Genomic DNA, 15,121 nt, shown 5'->3' with positions numbered 1-15,121 from the left:
CAGGCTGTGCCTGTCCACAAACTTTGAAAATATCGGGTTTAATTCAAGAGATCTTGCAATTGTCCTTTTTAAGAGAGGATTATGCAGGTTACTTTCTAGCAAATTCAGACATAGAAATCTTGCTGCCCATCCTTCAGTCAGTGAAGACGTTCACTGTGGGCATTTCCATACATGTCCTTATAGTTGGGGCAGGACAGGAGCAGAAGGAAGAGGAACTGAAAGAATCCCACAGGATAATGCTGCACCAAAGGAGAAGAAAGGGTTCCCTTTCATCAAAACCTATAAACCACAATGGCCTTTTGATGATGACTCAGAAGAGGCATGTTTAAGGAGTGGTGGGGGGGGAAATTAAGGAACTTTGGGGATGAAATTGTAATAATCTTCCATGCTTTCAAGGTGTAAAATGAGTGTAACACAGTCAAAAACAATCACTCTGCACCTTAAAAGCAATGGAAGTGTGCACAATGCCATATTGGTTCAGGTACTTGATAGCTAGGTGTCTATGGTTACTGCCTGTAAAATGCGCAGTCATTATTTAAATATAAGAACCCTGTGTCTGAAATAGGACCCTTTTGTTAAAGTTGTGTATATGCCTGAAATATCACTTCATTAACCTGCACAACAAATCATGGTAGAAACAATCAAGCAACTTACGTTAATGCTATTTAAACAGATTCTCACTTCCATCAAAGCACATCTCTGGTTAATCTTCTTAGGCTGCTTTTAAAGGAGGTTTTTGGCTATTTTGTTAAGTGTTTCTCTGGTTAGGGCTTTTTCAGAGTGTGTTTATGGTGGGCAAGAACAATTTCAGAGAGTTTGCTTCTTCTGAATTATTGAACATGAGAAAACTGCTGGGCCTACCTATGAGGCTTCCATATCAGGAGCAGGGAAAGCAGGAAAGACATCCACAAGAAGAGAGTGAAGGAGGGAAAGGTGCAGGAGGCATTACAGCATGCTGGTCTTCACAAACAGAATACAATACCTGAACATCACAGAGGAGCAGAATGTGTATTTCAATAGGAAGACAGAACCTTACCTGTCATCTGCTGAAGTGAAGATTGGAGCCCAACAGGGCAGGCACTACACATTGGTCCTGACAGTGAAGGTCAACATGCCTCTAAATTTATATGCTTCTGGCTCTTTCCAAACTATTTCTGGTGACATCAGTAATATCAGTCAATTGGTTGTGAGCACAGCCATCTGGCAGGTCCCTGAAGCACTGTTTGTGATTCCCCTTAGAAGCTGACTATTTGGAAAGAGCAGCACTGATATTTGCCCACATCACTGGATTTCCAGAGGTGCAGGGCACTGTAGGTTGCACATATGTTTTACAACAGGAAGGGATTCTTTTCACTCAATGTTCAATATGTTTGAGATCAAAAGCAGTGACTCATGCAGGCCTGTGTCGGATTTCTTGGCAGTAGTCATAACGTTTTCAAAACCCTCTTGTTCCACCCAGACTATTGGATGGCAGGCTTGCTTCTGGGGGTGAGGACTACCCCTTCACCAATTTCTCTCAGGAACGAGGGCAGAGACAAGAAATGCTAATAAATTGAATGCCATGCATCATTAAGGACCCTCATTCATAAAACTATTGACATCCTAAAATAACGGTGCAACTTGTCTGAACAGGTCAGTAGGAGTACTTCAGCAACAACCCAGCATGAACCTCAAAATTCATTAACATTTGCTGTATGCTCCACAATTTAGTTATTCAATGGGAAATTTCCATGGTGATACCTGAGCCGGAAGAAGTGGAGTGCAAAGATTATAAGTAAGGGGGAAGCCACTTAGGACTGAGATGAAGAGAAATTTCTTTACCCAGAGGGTTGTGAATCTTTGGAATTCTCTACCCCAGAGGGGCGTGGAAGCTCAGTCATTGAGTATGTTCAAGCTAGAGACTGATAGATTTCCAATTAACAATAATGTAAAGGGTTATGGGGATAGTGTGGATAAAAGGCATTAAAGTGTTCGATCAGTCACAACCGTATTGAACGGCAGAGCAGGTTCGATGGGCTGAGTAGCCTTCTCCTGTTCCTATGTTCCTAAGAAAGAATGAAGAGTTAGAAAAAACAGCAAAGTCCAACAGTAAAGCAGGAGCTGTAGGGAGCAATTCTTGAGGAAAAATTCAGCTGATCAATCCCTCTCCTGCTCCCATTGTCAACACTCCCTCCTTCTAAAACAAAAACAGAAACAGAAATACCTGGAAAAACTCAGCAGGCCTGGCAGCATCAGCAGAGAAGAGCACGGTTGATGTTTCGAGTCCTCATAACCCTTCAACAGAACTAAGTAAAAATAGGAAAGGGGTGAAATATAAGCTGGTTTAAGGGGGGGGGGGCACGGTTTGTTGGGACAAGCAGCCAGCAATAGGTGGAGATAACCAAAAGATGTCACAGACAAAAGGACAAAGAGGTGTTGAAGGTGTTGATTTTATCTAAAGGAATGCGCTAATTAAGAGTAGAAAGCAGGACAGACAAGGTACAGGTAGCTCTAGTGGGGGTGGGGTGAAGGAATAGTAGAAGAGCTAAAAGGTAGAGATAAACAATGGGTGGAAATACATTTGAAAATAATGGAAATAGGTGGGAAAAGAAAAATCTATATAAGTTATTGGAAAAAACAAAAAGGAGGGGGAAGAAACGGAAAGGGGGTGGGGATGGAGGAGAGAGTTTTTAAATGTACTTCCACCCATTGTTTATCTCTACCTTTTAGCCATTTTAGTATTCCTTCACCCCACCCCCACTAGAGCTATCTATACCTTGTCTGTCCTGCTTTCTACTCTTAATTAGCACATTCCTTTAAAATCACCACCTTCAACACCTCTTTGTCCTTTGGTCTGTGACATCTTTTGGTTATCTCCACCTATTACTGGCTGCTTGTCCAAACAACCCCCCCGCCCCCCCACCACCCCCACCATCCCACCCACCGCACCCCCCCCCCCCTCCACTACCCAGCTTATATTTCACCCCTTTCCTATTTTTACTTAGTTCTGTTGAAGGGTCATGAGGACTTGAAACGTCAACTGTGCTCTTCTCCGCCGATGCTACCAGACCTGCTGAGTTTTTTCAGGTATTTCTGTTTCTGTTTTTGTTTTGGATTTCCAGCATCTGCAGTTTTTTGCTTTTATCTCCCTCCTTCTATTTGGCCCAGTCCTAACATCCACCACATCAATGCCCTCAAGCTGAACAACCTTTGTGTTCCTCCTACATAAATAAGATTACAGCGATACCAAAATAAAATATTTTACTTTACCACTCCCACAGACTCAATCTTGATTTGATTAAAACTTACATGACTAATGCCTAGTTTGTTGGGTGTTAGGGGTTTAGACGGGGCTTTGGGAATTATTTAGTCTCCTAAAAGTGTGCTGCTCGAGTCCGTCGTCTCTTTAGCCTTAACTGTTCAATTACCACAAGTATTTACACATTTGGACTGAGGTTGGAACTTCTCCTTACAGATCTTTCTTACTTCTCAGTCATGTGATCTGACATCATTATTACACCAGCATCATGTATACTTCTGATGTTAACCCTTTACTCTACACCACCCCCCAAATCTTTTTCCCGATCATATTTACAACTTCCTCCTTTACTCTACAATACCTACCTATAACGCCTTTTTGAAATCTTTATGTGTACCTGGTTTAGTGCTCCCATATAACGGTTTCTTAGTGACTCCAATTGGGAAGGCTGCTGGACCTGCTGAGAGCACTGGAGATGGTGAGCTTGAGGAGCTCTGGACATTGAGGAACCTTCTAGAGATATTCAGCTTCTGAAAGCAGCAGCAATTTGTTATAAAAACAAAAAAACTGCAGATGCTGGAAATCCAAAACAAAAACAGAATTACCTGGAAAAACTCAGCAGTTATGCCTCATATGTGAGGGTGAAATTTAAGTGAGAAATGAAGAAGGGGAAGATGGTTGAAAATCCTGAAGGAATCCTCCTCCTGCTTCACATTCCTAACATGCCCCTTCCAACAATGATCATGACCTGTGCTTCATGTAGGATTAACCCGTAAAAGAAATGTCACCCTCCCACTTGATGGATAAAAGATCTCCCTCCAGCAACTCCAATGCAGCATCTGAAAACCAGGAAGGCCCTTGTAGAGTCTGCTGTACCATTGTACAAAATCTTTACTGACAGTTGTCTTCAGTTAAAGTACACCATCCCTTTGAGACATACAGGCTACCATTAAATGACATCAATCAGGTACAAAATTGGTATCCTCACAAAATTGACAAGCTGCCAATGAGAAGCTTGGTAATCTCTGGCAGCCTGCCTAATCTATTTAAAGAAATGAAGGGTGTGAATTTGAGCTTCTACGAAGCAACAATCAGACCCACCTCCAACAGTGGCACCCATTTTGCATTCAAAAATGCACTTACAGCACTCTCTACCCTGCTGTAAGGGTGTACTAGATGCAGTAATGGTAAAGCTTTTGCAGGGCTTGCTTTTCTTCAGAATACACTGATTTTATACTCTGAAACTAAATAACTGTGGGTGCAACATGACCATGGGTGGAATTTTATGGCAGGGGCAGAGCTGAAAAACACAGTGAGCCATTCAAAGCTCCATTGACTGGAAGATCCTGCCAGCTGAAGGAAGCTGTAAAATTCCGACCACATCTTGTTATTGCACACTAAGGGTGGAATGGTCCCAGATTTGCACTAAGTGCGGTAGCAGGCGTGAAAAACAATATTTTTCCCACTGGGCACAGTGGTGGGATTTCATGCCCTATCACCTGCTTCCCACCTCATTACTTATGCAGCCACAAGAAACACACACTGAATCACCTGTCACGCCATTACCTCACCGTTTCCTCACTATACTGCAGCCACGCACACAGCTCTCAACGCTTCCAGTCCAGGGCTGCTCCAGTGAAAGCCATGAAGAGTTCAGTGACCTTTCAGGGAATGCCCTTTGGAGTAATGTACCCCACCCTATCAGGAGGATATAATAATTTTCATGATGTTATTGGAATTTATTGTAAAGTAGAGTAATAGTGGGTTTTGCATCTATGGGCAGAATTCTCCAGTCAGCGAGCGGGGGCAGGGCCCGCACACCGAGGCATAAAATGACACATAGTGACATCAGACCTGCATCCTGATATCACCATGCGTCATTTAGATTTCCATTTCGGTGGGAGCACAGCCAACTCGGCTGCGTGCCTGCCGAACTGTCAAAGGCCTATTAGGGCCATTTAAATAGTCATTAACTCAATTAAATGAGCCGCCCATCCAACCTTAAGGTTGGCGGGCAGGCAAAGAACCCAGGCGGCCTTCGTGTTTTTCATGACACCTCATCCACGGGTGGGATGAGGTTTCATGAAGTGTTTTGAAATGTAATTAAAATGTTTACATTAATTCTTTGACATGTCCCAACTCATTTGACAGTGTCACATGAGGGGACATGTTTCAAAAGTGTATTCCTTCCGTTATTTAAACTTACACAAGCCAAACGGATCTCCCTGAGGCACCTCCATTTCGTGCACATGCAAAAAAGCACAGGGAACCACTCAGGGAATCCCCTCCGCCCGCACAGGGAGCACAAAGCACTTCTGGGCACGTGTCATGATGCGCAGTCCTTAACTTAATTGGCCCGCGCACAGAAAATGGCGGTGTGTCCCCGATCGGGTTCACACCCGCATCTACCCACCCCTGCACAACTGCAACGGGGGGAAAATTTTTCTGTGTGTGTGGTGGGGAGGGACTTAAATGAATTAAAGGCAGCTAGTCTGAAGGCTTTAATGCATCAGAAGATAAGTTAGGTTTGAGATGTTAAGTAGGTAAACATGGGGGAAGTTTTAGAATGTAAGGTGTGAAGGGAACATTTGCCTTTTTCAATAAACCAGACTATCTTGAATTCAAAAGAGGGAGTGAAATGTTACACCTAGCCAGGAGAAGTTAAGAAACAGTGTTTTTATTTTTCCCAAAGATTACTGGTAAAATTGGTACTATGATAGATTTTATTATTTGAGAGGTAAAGTCCAAAGTCATAGTAAAACAATGGGAACTTGCATTCAAAGGGGAAAATATGTATAAAGGAGTGAAGGTTGAGTGTAAGGGCAGGCATTCTAAGACCTAACACAAGTGTGAAAAGCCTCCAGCCTCTCAGCCTCAAGCTGTTGCCTATAAGGAACTGAAACTGAGAAGGACTCACTTTGAATTTGACTGTTCATGGTATTGTGTGTTACTTTGCCTGGGTCTTTTAAAACCTTTGTGTCTCACTGTTGCCTTACTAGAGGTGTAACTGGGGCTCAGATTAATTGGGGGTTCTGGAAGTTATTACAGAAGTAATTTGTAGATCTATGTATGCACTCAAAATCATTTCCTCTATTAATAAAAATACTTAATTTAGTTTTTTAAGAAACCTATAAGACTTGGTGGCCTTCTTTTACCGAATTCAAAGCCCGCATTTTGAAATAAGTACAAATTGTAAATAGTTGTGGCTGCTTCAAGTTTCCCTCTGGGATTTGGACAGCTTGGTGTTTACCATTCATATGCCATAACAGAAATTTGGGACTCTTCACAGGATATATTTGAAATTCCTTGATTGGTTTGGAGTTGGTGAATCTTAAGGTTATGAATATGAGAAGCATTTTGAAATCAGGGGTTTGTGTGAGGGATTTTAAATGGTGAGACTGAAATATGGCTTTGGCAGTTGCTAAGACTTGTCTGGGAGTTGAAGTTATACCTTTGGTTGGTTTACAAAAGGTAAATACAGTGAAGTTATAGGAATTGGCAGATAAGTTACAATTGACATTACTTGCAAGAGCAAGGAAATCAGACATAACTGAAGGTATAGCACAGCATTTAAAGTTGGAAGTGATACCTGATGCTAGTGAGTCACAGCTGGAGGTCGTGAGACTTCAGATAGAAATAAAGAAGCTTGAACCTGAACAAGCAAAGGAAATGAAAAAATTGGAACTAGAGGCACCAGAAAAAGAAAAGGCAGAAAAAGAAAAGGAAATGACATTTCAAAGGGAGCAAGTGGAAAGGCAGGAGAAAGAAAGAAATTTGGAACCGGAATTCCAGGCAAGAGAGAAGGATAAAGAAAGAAAGGCAAGGGAAGAAGAGATGGAATGAGAAAGGGGATACCAGCTCAAAAGACTGGAAGTTTAAAAAGGGATCTCAGATTCTGGGGAAAGTTCTGATAATGAAAAAACCTTTAACCTAAAACCCAATAGAGAGATACTTAAATTTGTATAAGCTCTTCCAAAGTTTGAGGAAAGAGATGTTGAAGCATTCTTTATTTCATTGGAGAAGATAGCTAAACAGATTAAATGGCCACAGGAAAACTGGACATTGTTGTTACAATCCAGGTTGGTGAATAGAGTCCATGAGGTTTATGCTTCACTGTCAGATGAAATGTCGGTGAACTATGATGTGTTAGAAAAACTATTTTGAGTGCATATGAGTTGGTTCTTGAGGCATACAGGCAGAAATTTAGGAATATGAGAAAATAGCCTAGGTAAACTTATATTGAGTTTGAAAGAGTAAAACAAAATAATTTTGACTGGTGGATACAAGCATTAAAGATAGAGGTGACATATGCAGCTCTCAGAGAGGTAAACCTTTTGGAATAATTTAAGGATTCAATTCCTTCGATAGTGAGAACTTGTGAAGGAACAGAGGGTCCAGATGGTAAGACAAGCAGCAGAGATAGCTGATGATTATAAGTTAGTTCATAGAGCTAAACCTTTTTATTGTCACCTGTTAAATCAGAAAAGGATCGTAAGTGGGAAGGTGAAAAGAAGGCAGATAGTCAGGGAAGAAGATCAAAAGGAGGTAGTAATGGCGGTAGATAATGAGAAAGAGGTAGAAATGCAGGATTCTGAAATTGATTTTCCTCTAATCAAATTGAATAATAAGGGGGTACTTGAAAATTTAAAAATAATATTGAGATGCCTTCTAGACAAGTGTCAAAGTGATTTGGGAAAACTATTATGGTCACACAAAGACTTTGTGGGAATAAGCTGGGAAGGACAAATTTAGCTATACATGATGTACGTGTAGAAGTTTCATCTTTGACAAGGTAACATCCTTATGGAGTAAATCTGGCAAAGTTATCAAAAGTACAGAAAGAAATTGAAGTCATGCTTCAAAATGATATTATTGAGTCTAGTTGCAGTAACTGGAGTTCGCCTATTGTACCGAAACCGGATGGAACACAAAGACTGTGTGTGGACTATCAGAAGGTGAATACAGTGACAAAAGCAGATTCATACCCTATACCACGGTTGTAAGATTGTATTGAGAAAGTGGGACAATCGAATTTTATCACAAAGATTGACTTACTGAGAGGATATTGGCAAGAACCGTTATGACAGAGAGCAAAGGAGATATCGGCTTTTGTGATGTCACATGGACTCTATCAGTTTAAAGTCATGCCGTTTGGTATGAAAAATGCACCTGCAACATTTCAAAGACTGACAAAGTAATTGCATGTCTGGGCAATTATGCTCTGTAGATTGACGATTTGATAGTTTTCAGTCAGACGTGGAAGGAGCATTTGCAACATCTGGTAGAATTATTTTCTCGGTTACGAGAAGTTAATTTGATTGTGAGCTTGGCTAAAAGTGAAATTGGAAAAGTGCAAGTTACGTCTCTAGGCCATACTATTGGATATGGTAAGGTAGCTCTGAGATGTGAAAATCAAGGCTATTGTGGATGTCCCTTTGCCTACAACAAAATGAGAAATTTTGAGATGTTTGTGCATGAGTGGGTTTTATCGGAAATTTGTACCAAATTTTAGTAGTGTGGTTGCTCCATTGACTGAACTATTAAAAAGGAACAAGAAGTTTCAATGGACAGAGGAGTGTCAGAAGGCACTTGACAGTTTGAAAACTTTATTATCTAAACAACAGTTTTGGCAGTACCCAATTATGCCAAGCAATTTAAGTTGGCCGTCAACGCAAGTGATATGGGCATTGGAACTGTACTGTTACAAGAAGATAACATTGGAATTGAAAAACTGATAGGGTATTTTTGACAGAAGTTGAATGTATAACAGGGAAGATATTCATCGATCAAATAGGAGACTTTGGGGCTGGTGTTAGCATTGCAGCATCTAAAAATTTATGTTGCAAACAATTCATCAGAAACAATTATTTATACAGACCACAATCCTTTAAAGTTCCTGGACAAATTTCGAGACAGAAATGCAAGGCTATTCAGATGAAGTTTATTACTGCAACCATTTAACCTACAGATTATACATGTAGTGGGAAGAGAAAATCTGATTGAAGAAGCATTGTCAAGGGGTTGAGGCTTAAAAGGAAAATTGAACATTTAAAAAACCTGGACACCTGACAGGAATGATTTCTGTTGATACCAAGGATTTGTGTATATTTTGTTATGTTAATGCGGGCATTGGGTAATGTAATAGTGTAATAAGTATAGAAGGTAAGGTAAGATGGGTTCCGAAAATGAAACCATCTTTTTAAGTTATGATGGTTCATTTTTAATAAGGAGGAGGATGTCTGGAAGATATAATAATTTTCATAATGTTATTGGAATTTATTGTACAGTAATAGTGGGGTATGTGTCAATATGTGTGTGTATGTGTGTGGTGGGGGGGGGGAACTTAATTAATTTAAAGGCAGCTAGTCTGAAGGCTTTGATGTATCAGAAGATAAGCTAGGTTTGAAATGTTAAGTAGGTAAACATGGTGTAAGTTTTAGAATGTGAGATGTAAAGGGAACATTTGTATTTTTCAATAAACCAGACTAGCTTGAATTCAAAAGAGGGAGTGGAATGTTACACCTAGCCAGGAGAAGTTAAGAAACTGTGTGATTATTTTTCCCAAAGAGTACGGGCAAAATTAGTACTATGGTAGATTTTATTATTTGAGAGGTAAAGTCCAAAGACATAGTGAAACAATGGGAATTTGCACTCAAAGGGGAAAATATGTATAAAGGAGTGAAGGTTGAGTGTAAGGGCAGGCATTCTAAAATCTAACACAAGTGTAAAAATCCTCCAGCCTCTAAGCCTCAAGCTGCTGCCTACAAGGAACTGAGCTGAGAAGAATTCACTTTGAATTCGACTGCTCAGGGTATTGTGTATTACTTTGCCTGGGTCTTCTAAAATCTATTTGTCTCGCTGTTGCCTTACCAGAGGTGTAACTGGGGTTTAGATTAATTAGGAGTTTTAGAAGTTATCATAATAGTAATTTGTAGATCTATGTATGTGCTCAAAATCATTTCTTCTATTAGTAAAAATTTAATTTAGTTTTGTACGAAACCTATAAAACTTTGTGGCCATCTTTTTTCTGAATTCAAAGCCCGTATCTTGAAATAAGTACAAATTGCAAATAGTTGTGGAAGCTTCTCCAAGTTTCCCTCTGGGACTTGGGCAGCTTGGCATTTACCATCCTCCTGCCATAACACCCCCACTCTGACCTCTGGAGTTTCAGCAATCTCACCATTCTGGCTTGGAAGTTGGTGGCAGTGGTGGTCAGTGCACAGAAGAGGTTGCCCATCCAGTGCAGAAAGAGGATGAATGATCTCATCCATGCTGCCAGGGTAAGGCAACCATCTCTAAATTCTAAACTCTAAAGTCTAAAGCTCTAAACTCACACAGTCACAAGCCCATCACACATTCACTGGCATCTCACTCAATGCCAACTCAAATGATGTCACAACTCACTCTCTCACACACATACCCTCACATCTCCATCTGGCCTTATTTCCTCTGGAGATAGCCTCCTCAGCCCTCACCATCTTGAGGGCACTTACACATTTCAACATGTGCCCCCACACACACCCTGGGATATCCCCCTTCCCTAGTACAGTCCTTGCCCTGCAGCATCTTTCCTTGCCTGAGGCCACTTCTCCCCCTTCCTCAAGCAAGCCCTAGCCCTTCAGCCATTGAAAAGTCACCCCCACCTTACACCTGGTCTGTTAGGTAGGGTCCTGCACATGAGGCCCCCCTAGAGGCAATGTGGTGCTACCTGTGAAGCCTGATGCTGACGACCACAAGTGCTGCCCGAAGCTAAGTAGGCAAACAAACCTCAAAGTCCTGAGCAAAGTGCAGCTCACTAGGTGCACGTCGCTTATGTACAGTTGTGAAACAGACGTGCTTGGATGATCCAGCGTGGAGGGATGATTCTGGAGAGCAGGGCTTATAATGAGATGCTAAAGTGTTGAAGTAAGTTCCCGGCATGCAGTAGCAGGAAATGTGGCCCACTATTGAAAGGTGAAGCAGACAATCTCAAACTGGTTTCACCACGGAGTAAAACCTATTTTTGGCTTTCTCGCCATATTGTCCACTCACGCCTGCCACCAAGAGGACTGGATGATTCTGCCCTAAGAGAGGGAAGATCAGTTTGAGACTTGAATCTGTCTGCAACATTGGGTGGAATTTTATGGCCCCGATGTAGCAGGGGAGGGGCCGGAAAATGTGGCAAGCTATTCTAAAGTCCATTGACTTTGGCAGGACTGGAAGATCCCACCAGTGGGAGGGGCCTTAAAATTCTCTTATGATTCCTCTGACTGTGGGCGTACAAACTAAGAGCTGTTATTACTTGTTGAGGTAGAATCAAATATACTTTTACTGTTTTTCAGTATTAAACTTTGTTAATTTACAGTTTAATATTGTTTTTGCCCTAGCATTATTTCTCTTCTGTTAGAATTAGCAAAACTAGAATAAAAGCATAGAAAGGTAACAGCATAGAAGCAAGCCATTCAGCCCATTGTGTCCATGCTGGCTCTCTATAAGAGTTATTTGCTAGTCCCACTCCCCTGCCCTTTCCCCGTAATTCTTTTCTTACAAAACAATTAAACTGAATTAACAAAATCAGGGACAAAGTAAAAGTCAGCCTCTTAAAGGGAAACTGCAAAAACAAAAGACAATATTTCTTTCTTTTCAAATGATTATCCAATTCCCTTCTGAAAGCCATGATTGAATCTGCCTCCATCACACTTTCATGCATTCGCACTGTGTAAAAAGTTTTCCTCATGCTGCCTCTCAATCTCTAGCTAATCACCTTAAATCAGTGTCTGCTGGTTCTTGACTCTTCCACCAATGGAAGCAGTTTCTCCCTATCTACTCCGTCTAGACTCCTCATGATTTTGAACACCTCTAACAAACCTCCTCTCAACCTTCTCTTCTCTAAAGAGAACAGCCCCATTCTTACCAACCTATCCTTATAATTGAAGCTTCTCACCTGCAGAAAAAAGGAATGTTGGTTTTATTTACAGTTAGAACTGCTGTCTTCAGAGTCCATTGGGGAATCATCTATGTAGGAACAGAGAAAAAGCTTGTGCCAATTGGGACTGTCTTGTGCCAAGGCCAGAAAACAGACAAAGGGTGTCGAAGACTTGTGCCTGGGCTTATATGTCCATTTGATTGGATGGATTTTGCCTTCGTTCTAGTTTTTGTTGTATAATATAGGGGGTTTGTGTCTCTCTCCTTGTAGAAGATCCACAGAGGGAACTAGGTAGATGAACAATGTATGTGACTAGATGAAAGGGGAATAGAACATACCTTCTAACCGAAGGACAGGGGTAGTATAATTCTCAATTGTATTTTGTAATATACTGCATAAATACTGTAATGTATTAATTCTTACATATGAAAAACAACATTTTATAACCAGAACCAATATGTGCCAGCATCAAATAATTGTTTAGATATTCCCAAAGTGCCCATTGCAAATTTCATTGTCAAGGGAAATATGACAGGCACTGATCCAATATTATCAGCTTATGCCCTGCTATTTTGAAAGTTCTGGCCTATAAAAAGATTAAAAGGACAGGTCAGTGAAGCTGAAAGTTCACTTTGGTTGGTCTGATTAAACTTTATCTTGAACTGCAAAGGGGTCAAGAAGTCCAAAGACGTGGCTTTCATTGTCACAGCCACCATCTTGCACAAAGTGTTTACCACATGCTTGGTGATTTTGCAGCCCTTGACCAATAGACTGTTCCATACCTTCAGGAGGAGGATGTCTACATCAAAGTCCTGAAGTTCACTGTTTTCTATTTTAGACCCATGCCGCCATCCTTCTCACCTAGATTTTCCTGTTTTCTCCAATGCTACCATTGCTTGTTTCCCATGCAACACGTTTTATATCCTACTGCTGTTCCAGTTCTCAGCCTCTCCTTGAACCATTCAGTCCCTTTGGGGCCTAAGTCACATCTGTTCCAGTGTTTATGCTCACACCCCCTTTCATCCTCGTCATGGCTGAATTCTGGCCACTTGTCATGTTTCTGAGCTGTTGCTGGCTAGACTTACACAGCCTGCATTGTCTCTTGATACACTGATCATCCACCCCTGCCGATCATTTCCAGTAGCCCAATGTCACCATGGGAAGTTCAGGTCTATGGAATTCACAACAGTGCATGAAACAACCAATTTGCGCGAGTGTTAGCTCTTCAAATAGGGGTCCACTATAATTCCAGCTCTCTATCCTTTCTCTTTACCCTTTTATAGTCTTCCATTTCAAGCACTCGTCCTTTTTGTGTTTCATCCTGCTTGTTTTCTATATTTGGATGCATATTTAATACTTACAGCAATGGGTACAGATAAACCAGAATACATGGAACAGGCTACAGAGTTCCATAATGACATGCAGGGAAAAGTGACTAAGTTCTATAAAACAACAATTTTCACTTGTTTTTAATTGAGGTAGCTTCTAATTGCCTGTGTTTGATAAATTCAAAAAAGTAACTTCTCAACAGTACAGAAACCCATGAAAATAGGTAATATAGTTTTAAATTGTATAATGCTAACAAAATTCAGTAATATGAATCCATTCATTTGGCATTTAGAATTTGGATGAACCGTTAGGGAGTGAGGGAAGGAAGGAAGGGAGGTGTTGAAATGTTTTGCACATAGTTCAGTTGGTCTTATTAAGGTATACGCAGTTTTAGATAGTTCAACAGTAAGTTTTTAGTAACTACTAGAAACTATACACACAAGTACAGTAAAGGTCCAAGCTAGGAGTTGTCTCCATGTTTATGTCTACACACGGCTGTCCAACACTACCCTGACCCCCTAGGTGTGGGTCATGTGTTCTCTTACATCATGGCGGGGGAGGTACCGTACTCTACTGTGCTCAGTCCCATGTTAACCCATTATGTGCCAGACCCATATACTACCACCACCAAAGTCTTTATCCAACGTATTTACAAACTATCCCAGTTTACACTGTGTATTTACATCATTACTATTACTCCCTCTCCCCTCCTCAATTCTGAGAGTTCAGGCAGTTTGGAGGCCTTGTAACCCTTCCATATCTTGTTCTCACTACTGGTGGAGGAGTATTAAACTCTGTTGCTGCAGGTAAACTTAAGTGAATCTGAAGTTGTTCTGGCATCTTGGTGTCTTCCTCAATTTCTTTCCACTGTACAGTTGGGGGGACCCTTTGAGGGATGAGGAGGAGGCTCCTCCTGTTTTTCCTGACCGTACCCTCTGGGGTGCCAACCAGATATGACCAGGGTTGATCACCGACTTTTCGGATGGTAATACCCTCTCTCTAGGTCTTTAATCCAGACCTTGTCATCCTTTTGTAGCTGTGGAAAGTATGTGGTGTGGTACCTTCTGGTGTAGGGATATGCCTGCTTCTGCCTGTAGGATGCTCTCTGTCTTGGATATCCTAGTAATCCTTGGCTACCAACTGTGGTATTAGTTTCTTCGGCAAGATTAGGAGTTGTGTGCGGAATTCTCTGCCCATCAAGAGTTTGGATGGGGTTGGCCGCATTGTAATGGGATGGATCTGCAGGTTAACAGTGCTGTTTGGAAGTCTTTGTTCTTTGGTAGGAGGGCTTTTATAATGTGAACCCCTCTTTTGACTCCCTTTTTAACTGTGTGTATCTTGGGGAGTTGGTATGATGGCGGAAGCCAGATGTGATAGTAAATTGGGCAAAGTATTCGCTTGAAAATTGTGGGCCATTATTGGACACAATATTGTCTGGGATGCCGTGGCTCACGAATATCACTTTCACTGCTTTAACTACTGCATTTTGGTTGTCATGTACAGTTGCTTCACCTCAACTCATCTGGAAAGGTAATCCACCATGATAAGGAATGATTTGCAGTTGAAGACAAATTAGTAGATGCCCAGTGCCTTGCTTGGCCTGGTAGGGAACTTTGTGGGGATAAGGGGCTCCCTTTGGTCCTGTTTGT

This window comes from Carcharodon carcharias, chromosome 6 (assembly GCF_017639515.1).
Source record: "Carcharodon carcharias isolate sCarCar2 chromosome 6, sCarCar2.pri, whole genome shotgun sequence".
Lineage (NCBI taxonomy): Eukaryota > Metazoa > Chordata > Chondrichthyes > Lamniformes > Lamnidae > Carcharodon > Carcharodon carcharias.
This window is presented reverse-complemented; position numbering follows the sequence as displayed.